The sequence below is a fragment of the Panulirus ornatus genome, chromosome 32 (assembly GCF_036320965.1).
Source record: "Panulirus ornatus isolate Po-2019 chromosome 32, ASM3632096v1, whole genome shotgun sequence".
NCBI lineage: Eukaryota > Metazoa > Arthropoda > Malacostraca > Decapoda > Palinuridae > Panulirus > Panulirus ornatus.
Genome location: NC_092255.1, coordinates 15,498,063 through 15,515,607, shown reverse-complemented (window position 1 = coordinate 15,515,607; position 17,545 = coordinate 15,498,063). Strand labels below are relative to the sequence as shown.

Genomic DNA, 17,545 nt, shown 5'->3' with positions numbered 1-17,545 from the left:
CCCTCCAAGGCCCAGTCCTCTGTTCTCAACGCTACCTCGCTAATGCGGGAAATGGCGAATAGTATGAAACATACATACTGGTGTTTAAGCTTCAGTACATGCTGGCGAATATGTATGTGAATGCCAATAATCCGAAGGAATGTGTATTTGTTGTCTTTGTTTGGGTGTATGATTATGTGCCAGAGCTGTATTGTATATGTTTGTGTGTGTGTGTGTGTGTGTGTGTGTGTGTGTGCGCGCGCACGCCAGGGAGAATATAGTTACACGTGCGCGTTTTAAATTATGTATTTATGCGACGACTGTGGCTTAAAATAGCATTGTGTGTTCCCGTTGATTGAGCGCCTGGCCTGCAAGGTTTATGGCTGTGATGTGTGTAATGCTCGTAAGGCACTTGGCCATGACGTCACGACTCTTAGGGGTGTCGAGGTGAGGGGGACACAGAAAACGACGGGACACGTGACCCTTGAGCGCGACGGGACGACCCACAGAGAACGACGGAATGAACCTTAGACTGTTTCTCAGGATCGCCTTCAAGTCCCAGGTCGTTATCCCTCTAGACTGGCGGTGCCGTCGTGTTTTGAGCCTTCAAGTCCCAGGTCATTTGGCGGTGCCGTCGTGTTTTGAGGGTCGTACATAACAGTACTGGTCACTGTCGTGCTTAGGGAGGTCGTACAGAAAGGGGGAGGGTGGGGAGTTAAGACAGAGGCACATTAACTACAGAGACTATGAGTAAAACAGAGGATTATTACGTTCGAACCCCTCGTAGTGACCGGGTCTAGCCACCGGAGGCCCATCCAGTGCGCACGTACAGCCCAGCGCGCTAGCGAACGCCCCTACCCAACGAACGAGCGAACGAAAGAACGCTAGCGTTTGAACGCTCGCTCATACACGGCCTTGTGCTGGTGGTGGTGGTGGTGGTTTGTGGCGACTAGTTGGCGCACGCAGGGCAGAACAGGCAGGCAAGGCAAGGCAGGCAGCGCCAGCCAGCCAGCCAGTGAGCGAGCCGCCAAGACAGTCGCTGTTTAGCTGCCGCGCGAGCCGTGCCGTGCTCCCTCCAGTCCCCCAGCGCTCCGCCATGTGACTCGACCCATCTTCGTACACTCGTCGCCTTTTCCGCTTTCATCCTTATCTGTCGCGGGCTGAAGGCATAAGGCATTACATACATTGTTCTCGCTATATATATATATATATATATATATATATATATATATATATATATATATATATATATATATATATATATATATATATATCGTCTGATAATGGTTTAATTACCTGCCGAATTATTTTTTTTGGGGGAGTGGGTGGGTCTGGGAAGCATTGTCGCGCCAACGGGACTTCGATGTTGGCGATGCTGCATGTTGGTGTACCAGGTGACGACGATAGCTGCTGCGAGGGACGATAGCTGCAGCAAAGACGGTAGCTGAAGCGAAGGACGATAGCTGCAGTGATGGACAAGAGCTGCAGTGATGGACGATACCAAGTGGCGATTGTTGCAGAGCGGTACGGTAGCTGCAGCGATGGACGGTACCTGGTAACGATAGCTGCAGCGAGGTACGGTAGCTGCAGGGTTGGACGATATCTGGTGAAGATAGCTACAGGAATGGACGATGCCCGCGATAGATGATGATACAAAATGCGGTAACATACCGAGGGGAGATACCAGATGACGATACCTGCTGCAATGAGCGATACCTGGTGACGTTAGCTACAGTGTTAGACGATAGCTTCAGCAGTGGACGTATAAGGGAGCGATATCTACGGCAAAAGACGATACCAAGCGACGACAATAGATGCAACGATGGAAAATGCCAGGTTATGGTCGTTGCAGAGGGGAACGATACCAAGTGACGATAGCTTCAGCGAAGGTGGATACCGGGTGACGATAGCTGTAGCACAAGACGATACCAAGTGACGATAGCTACTGTGTGATGAACAATACCAGTTGACGGTGGCTGCCGATGATGGGGAATACCAGCTGACGATAGCTGCAGCGATGGACGATACCAGCCGACGATAGCTGAATCGATGGACGATACCATGTGACGAGTGCTGCATCTAAAGATGATAGTTACGTATAGGGACGATACCCGGTGACGATAGCTTGAGTGAGGGACGATACCTAGTGATGAGACGTTAGCTTTAGTGAAGGACGATAGCTTTAGTGGGAGGAGAATGCTGGTGACGAGTCAGTAGATACAATGAGGGACAAGATCTACAATTAAGAGACGATACCTGGTGGGTAGAGAATATCTGCAATGAAGGACGATAGCTACAATGACCTACAATACCTGGTGACGATATCTGCAGTGATGGACGATATACAGTAGCATTAGCTGCAGTGATGGGTGACGTACAGATATTGTGAGGTACGATAGCTACGGTGATAGAAGATAGCAACAATGATGTACCATAAGCAGTCGACGATATCTACACAGTAGGACGATACCAGGTGTCGACAAACTAAGGTGAACTTCAGTACCTGGTGAGGACGATAGCTGCAGTAGGGGGGAAGGGAGCGGACGATACCAGCTGACGATGACCAAGGCTAGCTTCAATACCTGATGAGGACGATAGATGCAATCCACCACATAACCACTGACGTCTCGATTAGAGTATACACAGTTCGCAGGTAAACTCTCTCGCTGTGGTGGTATATTTGACAAGTAAACCAATATAGGTAAACCAACATAAGTAAACTGATATAGGTAAACCAATGTAGGTAAACCAATATAAGTAAACTAATATAGGTAATGTAGGTAAACCAATATAAGTATACCAATATAGGTAAACCAATACAAGTAAACCAATATAGGTAAAGTTTACATCTGTGATGGCCAGTGAACCCTCGCGCTTGTATATCTATTCAATGCAAGTTGACGAGTCACTAACCACAGAAATAAAGATGTTTGTGTTTATATCATATAAATCATATCTTGAGTGATATATATATATATATATATATATATATATATATATATATATATATATATATATATATATATATATATATATATATATATGTATATATATATATATATATATATATATATATATATATATATATATATATATATATATATATATATATATATATATATATATGAACGCTTAGTTCATAACCATCGTACGTACAGAACCACAACCATATCCAATACAATCCTCCCACAGCTGGAAAAAGAAAAAATTTTATCCGTGCATGGTGAATATTTTGGGATAAAAAAAAAGCTAAAAAAAAAGGCTATAATATATACAGGTGCAATTCATCAATGAAGTGAGGAAAAAATAAAAGAAAATAATGCCATGACGAAGGACTAGCGAACGTCCTGTGAGGGAGAGAGAAAAAAAAGGGAGTTTGAACTCAAGACTCCATAGCCCGAAGGAGGAAGGTGTTGGAAGGACAGAGAGACAGACAGAAAGAGGGAGTCAAGACGTCTCGGAGGGCTACTGGAACACGGTTCAGGAATCTAAGGTAAGTCCCCTTCCAGAGGGTTTGGTTATGTGTGTTGGGTTAGATCGTGAGTTACTTCCTGTTCGTAACGTTATGTGGTTCACTGGTGTGTCACCCTCCACACCCACCCACACACACACACACACACACAACACACACAGACGACGGGACGTTCACCTGGAAGGCGGTGGTACACGACCATGGGGTCATGACGACCTTATTGTGTGCACAAAGGTGTCGTAATCGTCGTGTTTCAAGGGGTCGTATCGTCGTGTTTCAAGGGGTCGTATCGTCGTGTTTCAAGGGTCGTATCGTCAAGGGGTCGTACCGTCGTGTTCAGGTCGTCACACCACCATGCTCTTGTGGTCGTACACTCATTGCCAAGTTCAGTGTAGCCTTAACTTAGATATATTGTACTCATAAGAGAAGATAGAAATAGCTTTCATTCTATATGAAATATATATATATATATATATATATATATATATATATATATATATATATATATATATATATATATATATATATATGTATATACATGTGTATGGGGGTGGGTTGGGCCATTTCTTTCGTCTGTTTCCTTGCGCTACCTCGCAAACGCGGGAGACAGCGACAAAGCAAAATAATAATAATAATAATGATAATATATATATATATATATATATATATATATATATATATATATATATATATATATATATATATATATATATATACAAAAAAAGACCACACATCTTGGCTTTTGAGGAGCATAGGGATAAAGGCCATGTCCGTAAGCAGTGTTAAACCCATCGGTGACATGAGATCAAATAGGACAAATAAAAGAACTATTTCTAATCCAAGATCGGTCTCTAGTGACTCTCACGGTGAGGAAGTCAAGAACACAGAAAATGGGACAACGGGGATAGTCCCACGATCGCTATTTCTCTCCTACCTCGAACCCCAGATGAGGAGAGGAGAGGCTGAGTGAGTGTCGTCTGGCCTCCATGGTACTATTGAGGCATCACAAGATATGTGTAAGATCAGACGTGTATTTAGGGAATGATGGTATGTTGGATAATAACTCAGAACTGTTAACATCTTTGTGAGTAATACATACATGTATGTGTCGCAAGAGGTCATGTAAATGTGTTGTAAGAGGTCATGTATATGTGTTGCAAGAGGTCACATATATGTGTTACGAGGTCACATATACGACGTGTCGCAAGAAGTCACATATATCTGTTGCAGGAGGTCACTCACACATATATGTACGTTGCAAGAGGTCATGTATATGTGTTAAAAGAAGTCGCATATATGTGTTACAAGAGGTCACATATGTATAACAAGAGGTCACATATATGTGTTACAAGAGGTCACATATATGTATGTATCCACCAGTAGTCAATCCATCAATTCCAGCCTATGGCTCGTCGTGGCGAAGGCTATAATCTCCACTCCACTCCACTCCACTCCACTCCTCTCCACTCCACTCCTCCCCTGGTCTAGCTGACTGCCAGCGGTCTTCCCCCACACCTGTGACCGGGATGATGCTACTCAGGTACTCCCTCTCTTCCTCCTCCTCCCTCACCCTCCTCACCTTCCTCACTCACCCTCCTCCTCCCTCCCCCTCCTCACCTTCCTCCCTCACCCTCCTCCTCGTCAGCAAGTGTTCCAAGGTGTCACAACTTTGCTCGTTTTTTGTTTTTTGTTTTTGTTACGAATTGTTTGATGTCGAAGTTCTTTTTTTTCCCGTTTCGTTTAGTATCTATTCCATGCTGCTATCTATCTGTCTATCTATCTATCTATTGTATCTATTGTCTCCGTGTTATGTAATGTTCATGCTTCATTTCGATGTGCTAATGTTAGAATGTGTATTGTGGTGGATATGTCTTTGGACTCTTCTCCGACTTTGTTTGTCATGTAACAAATATATATATATATATATATATATATATATATATATATATATATATATGTATATATATATATATTCCTATGAGTCCACGGGGAAAATGAAACACGGAAAGTTCCCAAGTGCACTTTCGTGTAATAATCACATCATCAGGGGAGACACAAGAGAGAAATATAAGTCAGTTGATATACATCGAAGAGACGAAGCTAGGACGCCATATATATATATATATATATATATATATATGCCAGGACTCCTGGCAACGCATGGACCCACCTTGTATGGCTACCAGGAGGAAGGATGTAGACTCAAACGTTCGCTCATTTGAACAACACACAAGAAACTTTCGTGCACAGAGGGAGTTGCTGTGGCGGCTCCAGGACTGCGCTGCGCTCAGCACCAGGGAAAGGATGGACTCTTTCCGAAGCCAGAAGTTCGTCAACTGGCGATGATAGAGCCTCTCCAAGGGTGACTTTTCTTTAGCGGTGCAACCCCAGCCAGGCGGAGTCAGAATTCCATCACATACATCACGCAAGAGGTTATCCCTCGTGAAACCCTTACCCTGCCACTGTTGGTAGCGCGAGCCAGGCTAGCGTTCCTGTATCTGCTTCGTCAATATTTTCTCAGCTGTCTACCAGACCACGTTTGATGGTGAGGAGGACGACCTGTCACAGACAGCTACTTCTCTGTCATCTCTCCTCTTTATTATGAGTTGACGTTCACTGTCTGCCCCTCTCGCCGCCCACTCTGTGAGGACGGATGGTGAGGTGCCATCTGGACCATGAGCTCTGTCATGAGGGTCTACATCCCTCATGACCTTCCTCATCGTCCTTAGGATCTACTTCGGTATTCTCTAAGGTTCGTTATGCTTATCTTCTCTGGCTGGTGCACCTCTGGGTCTACGAGGGCGGACATACTTTACAACTTCGCATTCCACTGCTCACACATGTTCACATCTCTCACAATAACCTGCCCTTAGAAGCCTTTTTAGTACGATAATTTGTTCATCTTCTGTTCATTTGTCTCTCCTGAATTCTTGAATTGGTAATGTGTGGTATTTTGACTCATGTTTGTGTACATTTCACACCTCATTTGTTCCTCCTGATGTGGACGTATATCTGATCCTCATGACTCCTGTGTCTCCTCCACACACTGTCTCTCTGACCCATATTCAGTCTCAGGTTATGGAATTTAGCGTCTCTCTCTCTCTCTCTCTCTCTCTCTCTCTCTCTCTCTCTCTCTCTCTCTCTCTCTCTCTCTCTCTCTCTCTCTCTCTCTCTCTCTCCACACTTCAATGAGTGAGTATATATATATATATATGTAGAACTTCCTCCCCGTACCGTGCGAGGATGTGATTACGAGGAGACGTCTGAAGACAAGACCGATTTCGACGATGAAGGCCTGCACTGTGGCTGAGAGATTGACTTGAGGAGGCAGAAGTGATATTGTGACAGTGATTGTGTCAGCGTCGCGTCGCCTCGCCGCAGTGTATCGAGACAGACTTCCCCAGAACTTTTAAAGGGGAAGTAAATGTTTATAGTTGTGTTACTGGAGTGATAGTTTTCATGCATGGTGTTTTTGACAAGAAAATAGTGAAGTTGGAGAAAAATGTAGCTTAGACATTGAAGCTTATTGATACAGTGGTGAAATTGATGAGAACTGCTATTGACGTTTGTGTGAATAAATTGTACATTTCCTTTTCCATAGCCAGAGGTTGAACCATTATGTGACATTCATTTTTTCATTCATTTTAAGCTAAAAGTTTGTTTTCTAAATTGTTTCTTACATTTTTCATATGTATATATATGTATGTGTGTGTGTGTGTGTGTATGTGCGTATGTGTGTGTATGTGTGTGTGTGTGTGTGTATGTATATATATATGTATATTATCCCTGGGGATAGGGGTGAAAGAATACTTCCCACGTATTCCTCGCGTGTCGTAGAAAGCGACTAGAGGGGACGGGAGCGGGGGGCCGGAAATCCTCCCCTCCTTGTATTAACTTTCTAAAATGGGAAACAGAAGAAGGAGTCACGCGGGGAGTGATCATCCTCCTCGAAGGCTCAGAGTGGGGTGCCTAAATGTGTGTGGATGTAACCAAGATGTGAAAAAAGGAGAGATAGGTAGTATGTTTGAGGAAAGGAACCTGGATGTTTTGGCTCTGAGTGAAACGAAGCTCAAGGGTGAAGGGGAAGAGTGGTTTGGAAATGTCTGGGGAGTGAAGTCAGGGGTTAGTGAGAGGACAAGAGCAAGGGAAGGAGTAGCAATACTCCTGAAACAGGAGTTGTGGGAGTATGTGATAGAATGTAAGAAAGTAAATTCTCGATTGATATGGGTAAAATTGAAAGTTGATGGAGAGAGGTGGGTGATTATTGGTGCATATGCACCTGGGCATGAGAAGAAAGATCATGAGAGGCAAGTGTTTTGGGAGCAGCTGAATGAGTGTGTTAGCGGTTTTGATGCACGAGACCGGGTTATAGTGATGGGTGATTTGAATGCAAAGGTGAGTAATGTGGCAGTTGAGGGAATAATTGGTATGCATGGGGTGTTCAGTGTTGTAAATGGAAATGGTGAAGAGCTTGTAGATTTGTGTGCTGAAAAAGGACTGATGATTGGGAATACCTGGTTTAAAAAGCGAGATATACATAAGTATACTTATGTAAGCAGGAGAGATGGCCAGAGAGCGTTATTGGATTACGTGTTAATTGACAGGCGTGCGAAAGAGAGACTTTTGGATGTTAATGTGCTGAGAGGTGCAACTGGAGGGATGTCTGATCATTATCTTGTGGAGGCTAAGGTGAAGATTAGTAAGGGTTTTCAGAAAAGAGGAGTGAATGTTGGGGTGAAGAAGGTGGTGAGAGTAAGTGAGCTTGGGAAGGAGACCTGTGTGGGGAAGTACCAGGAGAGACTGTGTACAGAATGGAAAAAGGTGAGAACAATGGAAGTAAGGGGAGTGGGGGAGGAATGGGATGTATTTAGGGAATCAGTGATGGATTGCGCAAAAGATGCTTGTGGCATGAGAAGAGTGGGAGGTGGGCTGTTTAGAAAGGGTAGTGAGTGGTGGGATGAGGAAGTAAGAGTATTAGTGAAAGAGAAGAGAGAGGCATTTGGACGATTTTTGCAGGGAAAAAAATGCAATTGAGTGGGAGAAGTATAAAAGAAAGAGACAGGAGGTCAAGAGAAAGGTGCAAGAGGTGAAAAAAAGGGCAAATGAGAGTTGGGGTGAGAGACTATCAGTAAATTTTAGGGAGAATAAAAAGATGTTCTGGAAGGAGGTAAATAGGGTGCGTAAGACAAGGGAGCAAATGGGAACTTCAGTGAAGGGCGTAAATGGGGAGGTGATAACAAGTAGTGGTGATGTGAGAAGGAGATGGAATGAGTATTTTGAAGGTTTGTTGAATGTGTCTGATGACAGAGTGGCAGATATAGGGTGTTTTGGTCGTGGTGGTGTGCAAAGTGAGAGGGTTGGGGAGAATGATTTGGTAAACAGAGAAGAGGTAGTAAAAGCTTTGCGGAAGATGAAAGCCGGCAAGGCAGCAGGTTTGGATGGTATTGCAGTGGAATTTATTAAAAAAGGGGGTGACTGTATTGTTGACTGGTTGGTAAGGTTATTTAATGTATGTATGACTCATGGTGAGGTGCCTGAGGATTGGCGGAATGCGTGCATAGTGCCATTGTACAAAGGCAAAGGGGATAAGAGTGAGTGCTCAAATTACAGAGGTATAAGTTTGTTGAGTATTCCTGGTAAACTATATGGGAGGGTATTGATTGAGAGGGTGAAGGCATGTACAGAGCATCAGATTGGGGAAGAGCAGTGCGGTTTCAGAAGTGGTAGAGGATGTGTGGATCAGGTGTTTGCTTTGAAGAATGTATGTGAGAAATACTTAGAAAAGCAAATGGATTTGTATGTAGCATTTATGGATCTGGAGAAGGCATATGATAGAGTTGATAGAGATGCTCTGTGGAAGGTATTAAGAATATATGGTGTGGGAGGCAAGTTGTTGGAAGCAGTGAAAAGTTTTTATCGAGGATGTAAGGCATGTGTACGTGTAGGAAGAGAGGAAAGTGATTGGTTCTCAGTGAATGTAGGTTTGCGGCAGGGGTGTGTGATGTCTCCATGGTTGTTTAATTTGTTTATGGATGGGGTTGTTAGGGAGGTAAATGCAAGAGTCCTGGAAAGAGGGGCAAGTATGAAGTCTGTTGGGGATGAGAGAGCTTGGGAAGTGAGTCAGTTGTTGTTCGCTGATGATACAGCGCTGGTGGCTGATTCATGTGAGAAACTGCAGAAGCTGGTGACTGAGTTTGGTAAAGTGTGTGGAAGAAGAAAGTTAAGAGTAAATGTGAATAAGAGCAAGGTTATTAGGTACAGTAGGGTTGAGGGTCAAGTCAATTGGGAGGTGAGTTTGAATGGAGAAAAACTGGAGGAAGTGAAGTGTTTTAGATATCTGGGAGTGGATCTGTCAGCGGATGGAACCATGGAAGCGGAAGTGGATCATAGGGTGGGGGAGGGGGCGAAAATTTTGGGAGCCTTGAAAAATGTGTGGAAGTCGAGAACATTATCTCGGAAAGCAAAAATGGGTATGTTTGAAGGAATAGTGGTTCCAACAATGTTGTATGGTTGCGAGGCGTGGGCTATGGATAGAGTTGTGCGCAGGAGGATGGATGTGCTGGAAATGAGATGTTTGAGGACAATGTGTGGTGTGAGGTGGTTTGATCGAGTAAGTAACGTAAGGGTAAGAGAGATGTGTGGAAATAAAAAGAGCGTGGTTGAGAGAGCAGAAGAGGGTGTTTTGAAATGGTTTGGGCACATGGAGAGAATGAGTGAGGAAAGATTGACCAAGAGGATATATGTGTCGGAGGTGGAGGGAACGAGGAGAAGAGGGAGACCAAATTGGAGGTGGAAAGATGGAGTGAAAAAGATTTTGTGTGATCGGGGCCTGAACATGCAGGAGGGTGAAAGGAGGGCAAGGAATAGAGTGAATTGGAGCGATGTGGTATACAGGGGTTGACGTGCTGTCAGTGGATTGAATCAAGGCATGTGAAGCGTCTGGGATAAACCATGGAAAGCTGTGTAGGTATGTATATTTGCGTGTGTGGACGTGTGTATGTACGTGTGTATGGGGGTTGGGCCATTTCTTTCGTCTGTTTCCTCGCGCTACCTCGCAAACGCGGGAGACAGCGACAAAGTATAAAAAAAAAAAAAAAAAAAAAAAAAAAAAAAAAAAAAATATATATATATATATATATATATATATATATATATATATATATGTTATTTTGGTTTGAATTACTATATATTATGATAAGTACTATCACTGTTATCCTTATTGTCATTATTATCAAAGCTGCTCACGGGTTAACACTGGTAATCTTGTCGTTAAAGTGATACAATGTGTGTCATTCAGACTCGTCGATATGACTGTGTTACCATGAGAGAAAAGGCGTAGTGTATGTGTCATACCACGGTGGTCCCCCCCAGCTCCTACGGTGACAAATACGTTACAGGATAGTTACTTAACATCCAGCCGTCATGGAAGAAGGAATTAAACCAGTTTTTTTCTTTTTTTTTCGAGGATTTAAACCAGTTTAGGCGAGGGTTTTACGTCTAGTTCGTGTGGGCAGGAAGCGGAGCTATGTCCCACCGTAAACAGAGCAGAAAATGTTTTACATGCCGCCCCGTCTGTGTGTGGAAAATGTAAAATTTTCTTTTACTCTCTCTCTCTCTCTCTCTCTCTCTCTCTCTCTCTCTCTCTCTCTCTCTCTCTCTCTCTCTCTCTCTCCGGCCAGGACGACCTCTGATGACTGACTCCATTTCAGCGGCGTGTGTCTTATGTTGTAGACAGAGAGAGAGAGAGAGAGAGAGAGAGAGAGAGAGAGAGAGAGAGAGAGAGAGAGAGAGAGAGTTGCGTTGCACAGTAGTGCCTCATTCTGCCTGTCTCCAGCAGACACCTTGGTCGGAGAGAGGCTGCTCCAGAAGATGGTGGCTGTCATGTCTGTATGATACATTACATCAGGTTGGATCCACGTCACATGGTCACCACACTCCCTGGCGCGGATGATCCAACCCTCTATATCCTTGCTGTACATCTGTACCTGTACATCTGCGTCTGTAGATTACCTCGCGTCTCTCTCTCTCTATCTCTCTCTCTCTCTCTCTCTCTCTCTCTCTCTCTCTCTCTCTCTCTCTCTCTCTCTCTCTCTCTCTTTCGTGGCCCCATAAGACCTGTGGGTTTTCTGGTCATCTGAGTTATCTTATCATTGTCTTATCCTCATTCCTCTCTGTGTGTTATCGGTCTTGTGTGTTATTCTAGTTCGTATATTCCACATTCCTTTGTCTTTTTTGACATGTCTTGATAGATTATACTTCCAGCATGTTTTGGTTCATCACGTGGGATAGAGAGGAAGGAATTCTTCCCACGTATCTCCTGCGTGTCGTAGAAGGCGACTAAAAGGTGGGGGAGCGGTGGGCTGGAAATCCTTCTCTCTCGTTTTTTTTTTTTTCTCAATTTTCCAAAAGAAGGAACAGAGAAGGAGGTTAGGTGAGGATATTCCCTCAGAGGCCCGGTCCTCTGTTCTTAACGCTACCTCGCTAGCGCGGGAAGTGGCGAATAGTATGAAAGATATATATATTGGATAACTTTATTGTTGATAAGATTTGTAAACAATTCACCTTCTTGCCCACATAATAAGTTTATGATACGCTCGTTGTCTGTCTTGGACAATCGCATGTTTACCAAATGGCGTCCTAGCGACGTCTCTTCGTTGTATATCAACTGACTGTTGTATTTCTCTCTTGTGTCTTCCCTGATGATGTGATTATAACACGAAAGTGCACTTGGGAACTTATCGTGTTTCATTCTCCCCGTGGACTCATAGGCATATATATATATATATATATATATATATATATATATATATATATATACACACACACACACACTCACTCTCCTGAAGTGGGTGGTGAGGGTAGAATTCTGTCATTTGTTCCATGTGTCTCATTGTCATTCTACGAAGGGGCTGTTGAGGTGGTCGTGGCACACACACACACACACACACACACACACACACACACACACACACACACACACACACACACACACCCTCTCCCCTGACGCTCATACTAACACAGACACCACCCTCAACTTGGCCCATCTCGGTGGGAAGTGTGAACCCGCGCCCCTCCTCACCCTCACCTCACCTCACCTCCAGCATATGGTCTGTTATGACGCAACAGTGCTGGGTCTACTGTCTGGCTGGCAGTGCAGGGAGGAGGAGGTGGAGGTGGAGGTAGGTGGTTGCTGCTGCTGCTGGCGAATGGACTGCCGTTTGCGTGTAAAAAAAAGACCGAGAGTTGATTTACGTTTCTGGTTCTCCACTGACCTCCTTTATATCATTCCTCCCTCCCCACCCCTTCCCCTCCCACAGTTATATCTTACGTCACGTGACCGTTATGATGAATGTTCCACGTCGGTAATTACATTAGAATTACTAGTATCAGCCATGATTACATTTTTGTTTTTTCTACTCCTCGGTGGTTGGTTTAGCGGGTTGAGGTGATGTCGCCCTCGTCAGCATAAGTTCTTGTATATTTAAGCCATCATCTGCTTTAATGGTCGAGGCCCTTACCTAGATAACAGGCATTATCCTCCTTACGTACAATGCATCATCGCCACACTCGTAGCAGCGCATCGAGGAATAGCATTTTTTTGTCGCCATTTCCTCACAGCCTTGAAAAGATGGACATTAAGTCACCATTTGAGATTCCCCGGGCGTTAGCGTTGGACTTCTGTGGTCCGGACGTGGTGGAGAATATTGAATGTGCGTTGCGAATACTCTGGGCGAATATCGGAGTACCTGAATCGCGTAACTTCCTCGTGTAAGACTCATGAATATAATACGATTGAATCACTTTCGAGATATTCTAATCATTTTTTTTCTTCCGTGGTTATATCACACCTTTATCTGCCCCTGGTCAGTGGTTCCTGTACTGGTATATCCGTGGGGTATGTTTTCTTGATCAGATATGCTCTGTCGAGGGGGTATGACGCATACTTACGGCTGATGGTACTTAAAAGTATATGATCAGTATGACGGTACGACCCTTGAGCACGATGGTATAACCTTGAGTACGATGGTACGACCCTGGAGCACGATGTTACGATCCTCGAGCACGAAGGTACGACCCTTGAGCACGACGGTTTAAGAGTCGTACCATAGTGCTCCAGGGTCGTAATGTCGTGCTCAAGGGTCGTACCCTCGTGCTCCAGGGTCGTACCATCGTGTCCCAGGGTCGTACCATCGTGTCCCAGGATCGTACCATCGTGTCCCAGGGTCGTACCCTCGTGCTCCAGGGTCGCACCATCGTGCTCCAGGGTCGTACCCTCGTGTCCCAGAGTCGTACCATCGTGCTCCACGGTCGTACCATCGTGCTCCAGGTCGTACCAACACCCTCAAAAAAAGAAAAAAAACTGTGAGACCCTCCCCATCTTAACCCCACTCCCCCAACCCTAACTTGAACGACATGGGCAAGGTAAAGCAGATTGGAAAAACAAAACAAGAAAAAAAAAAACATTTTTCTTTACTATTTTCCAAAGTTGGGTCAAAGGGCAGGAGATGAGAACCTTCTGAAGTGTGTTGGTTAACGACTGGGATGAGCGAGGTGGTGTAACCTGACGTGGCCTGACTCCTCCTCCCCCCGAGAGAGAGAGGGAGGTCAAGAGGACCCACAGCTGCTGGACGCATGAAGGTGTCAGAGACGAGTTCGAGGCTCACTCCAGCCTGTCAGTGGGGTGACCACTGTGTGTGTGTGTGTGTGTGTGTGTGTGTGTGTGTGTGTGTGTGAACGAATGTGGACTTTTTTATTTTTTGTCTTTTCTTAGAGCTACCTCGGGGAAGTGTTATTTCATGTGTGGCGGGTGGCGATGGGAATGGATGAAGGCAGCAAGTATGAATATGTACATGTGTGTATATATGTATATGTCTGTGTATGTATATGTATGTATGCGTTGAATTGTATAAGTATGCATATGTGCGTATGTGGGCGTTTATGTATATACATGTGTATGTGGGTGGGTTGGGGCATTCTGTCGCCTTTTCCCACGTTAGCGAGGTAGCGTTAAGAACAGAGGACTGAGCCTTTGAGGGAATATTCTCACTTGGCCCCCTTCTGTGTTTTTTAGGGAGAATAATAGCTTGGAGCCTAGCTATCAACTATTGCACAAGATCGTACCATCGTGCTCCAGGGTCGTACCGTCGTGCTCTAGGGTCGTATCGTCGTGCTCCAGGGTCGTACCATCGTGCTCTAGGGTCGTACCGTCGTGCTCTAGGGTCGTACCATCGTGCTCTAGGGTCGTACCATCATACTCTAGGGTCGTACCATCGTGCTCTAGGGTCGTACCATCGTGATCTAGGGTCGTGCCGTCGTGCGATCGCTTGAGAGGCAAGCATGAAGAATATAATCTCCTCCACCCTAATGGGGTAACAGGAGGCAAGCACCTTCCTTGAACAGATGCACACGAGACTTTAACTTGATACCATGGCTAAAAAGGCGTATTAGAGACCCCCCCATTTATGAGAGGAGACGAGAGCACAAAGTTAATTGCCCCTTCCGGGGAAGGGCCTGTCATTCTGCGTGGATGGAAGAAAACGGGAAGTGGTTCACTCGTAGGTGGTTAGCGTAGGAAAAGTCATCATAGAAAACTAAGACGGTGGGGTGGGGATAGTTACTATAAGGGTGTAGACTTTTCGTCTCCTTCGAAAATGAGTCAGTTGCATATAATGTTATTTCAACTACGCTTATATTCCAAAGAATATAGACACACACACACACACACACACACACACACACACACACACACACACACACAGCAAAAAACGAGCCTGATATTGCTGGAGTTGTGGAAACTAAACCTACACCAGAGATAAGATCCCACCTGTTTTGTCTAGTGGGAAACAAACTAAACCAGACGGGTAAGAGAAGACGGAGGAGGAGGAGGAGGAGGAGGAGAGGGACGGGAGACAGTGTTACATTTCAGGAAGTATTGATGAACAGAAGACACTGCAGTCCCTAATGGTGATGATCATTATTGATACTATAAGGAAATTTTCAGTGAACCAGCTCAACTGCAGAAGGATGGCAGTGAAAGAGCGACCAGGAAGCAGTGAAAGACGTTCTTCTCCTCAGAGAGAGTGTGAAGTTCCAGTAACGGTGGACATGTGTTACAAGGAGAGTCTCTCATGGGGTTAAAGAATCATAGAGGTACAAGTTTCTTGGGAGGTACAGAGGTGTGTTTTCCTCACCCAGTAGGTCACCTGACACATGAGAATCATAAGAGAGATGACACACCGTCATTGCTCGACCTTATCTTTTCATCTATACTGTGGCATGGAATCTGAAGATATCATCTCTGCTTCACTAGATGGAGAATGTGATAGCACACCGCTTCAATCTTGTGGTAGAGGATGACATCAAGGAGAAATAAAGAAGAGATCAGGGAGGGAGGGAAAGCAAGTCCAAAGAGGAGACATAATCGTAGAAGCTACACAGAGCTGAAGTGTTTCAGGACATAGAGAAAGAAACGACGTGCTGGAACCATGGTACAGGTCGTTGACGTGTATGGTCCTGTGAAATTTGCAATGAAGGAGTAAGAAAAATGAGTACCTTTAGCTGTATATACAGAGGAAATGGGTACCTTTAGCTGTATATACAGAGGAAATGTAACAAGGGACGGATGTGGTCAACTCAAAGTTGTCGAACAGCAAAGAGATCTGTTGGAGGGGACGCCCCAGCCACGCCAGCGTTCGGAAGGTATGAGAAAGAGCTGGAAATGATTGTGAATAAATAAGAAATAAGTAACAGAACTTTTTTTTTTTGAAGAGGATGTTATGGACAAGGCAGAAAATAAACCAAAACTTTTGCATCGGGAATAAACTGTCTGCAAACGAGCCGTTAATGAGGCGAGGGGAGTGAGAGGGGAGACTGGCGATACAGGATATCATGCGAGGGGGAGTAATGACAGGCTCAAAACGACTTCCACAGTGGGAGATACTATCTGTAGTCCTAACACGAGTGGGATGGTATGGCTGGGTGGAGGGAAGACACAGACACACTGCTAGAGGCTTTGTCATCACGCAGCGTTCATCGCCCTGAAGACGTGAATTCAACTGTGCTGATGAAGGTTGGGTGAAGATGCGCCTGACAAGAAGGTGAAGTGCCACTGGGGTGGATGAGGACATTTGTCATATCTTTCTTTAAGGGAGAAGACGAGTGTGGTGGCCTGTTAGTTGGAAAACAAATAAATGAGTTCCTAAGGGAGATACAACATAGGTTCAAGGAGAGGAGGTCATATGTCAGGAGCCTTTTCGACTTCTATGGGAGAGTGAGCTTCATTTTTTTACTCTAGTGGAGGGATGGGTGGATTATGTGTATCTGGACTGCCTGAAAGCTTTTGACGCTGTGCCACGTAGGAGGCCGGTATGGAGTGGAGGGACTCCTTTTGATGGACTTAGAATGACCTTAGTGGGAGGGAACGAACGCCCACGAGTGCATACCTCCCTCACTGTGTTGGACATACACATGCACATAACAACACACAGACAAACGAGCATATACATACGCATACATTTATACACACATGTACTCATGCACAAGTGCACAAACATACACATATACAAACACACACACACACACACACACACACACACACACACACACACACACACGTACACATCCAAATATCCACACATACACAAAAACTGGTATGGATAATATTCAAAAAGTTGACAAAGTTACTAAAAAGTAGATATTGGTTATTGGGTCATCAACTATACTGCAAATATATGAAATTTACCATCATTTTACCGGTATGAAAAGGAGGGCAAATAAGAGCCTAAAAAACTTCAGTTTCTGAAAGGCTTCAGTCATTGGTATGTTCCATCAATCTCGATTTCAGTTTTTCATTGGAGTGACTGAGTCGTTCATATCATAGGGGAAATCGTTTGCGAGGGCGTTTTGTATTTATTTGAATCCGTCTTGCTCTGTCCGTGTCTGTCTGTCTGTCTATGTGTCTGTTTGTCAGTCTTTCTGTCTGTCCGTCTGTCTATCTGTCTCTGTCTGTCTTTCTTTTTGTCTCAGTCTGTGTGCCTCTCTCTCTCTCTCTCTCTCTCTCTCTCTCTCTCTCTCTCTCTCTCTCTCTCTCTCTCT

At 44.6% G+C, this 17,545-nt stretch overlaps 1 protein-coding gene across 1 annotated transcript in view; it reads left to right on the top strand.

The window, feature by feature from the left end:
• Positions 1–1,007: 1,007 nt before the first annotated feature.
• The window catches only part of LOC139759060 (5-hydroxytryptamine receptor 1-like), a 719,308-nt gene continuing 702,770 nt past the window's right edge, over positions 1,008–17,545 (top strand). The window contains 2 exon segments of the mRNA XM_071680984.1: positions 1,008–1,077; positions 3,172–3,472. The gene's annotated coding sequence lies outside the window, so the exon portion shown is untranslated.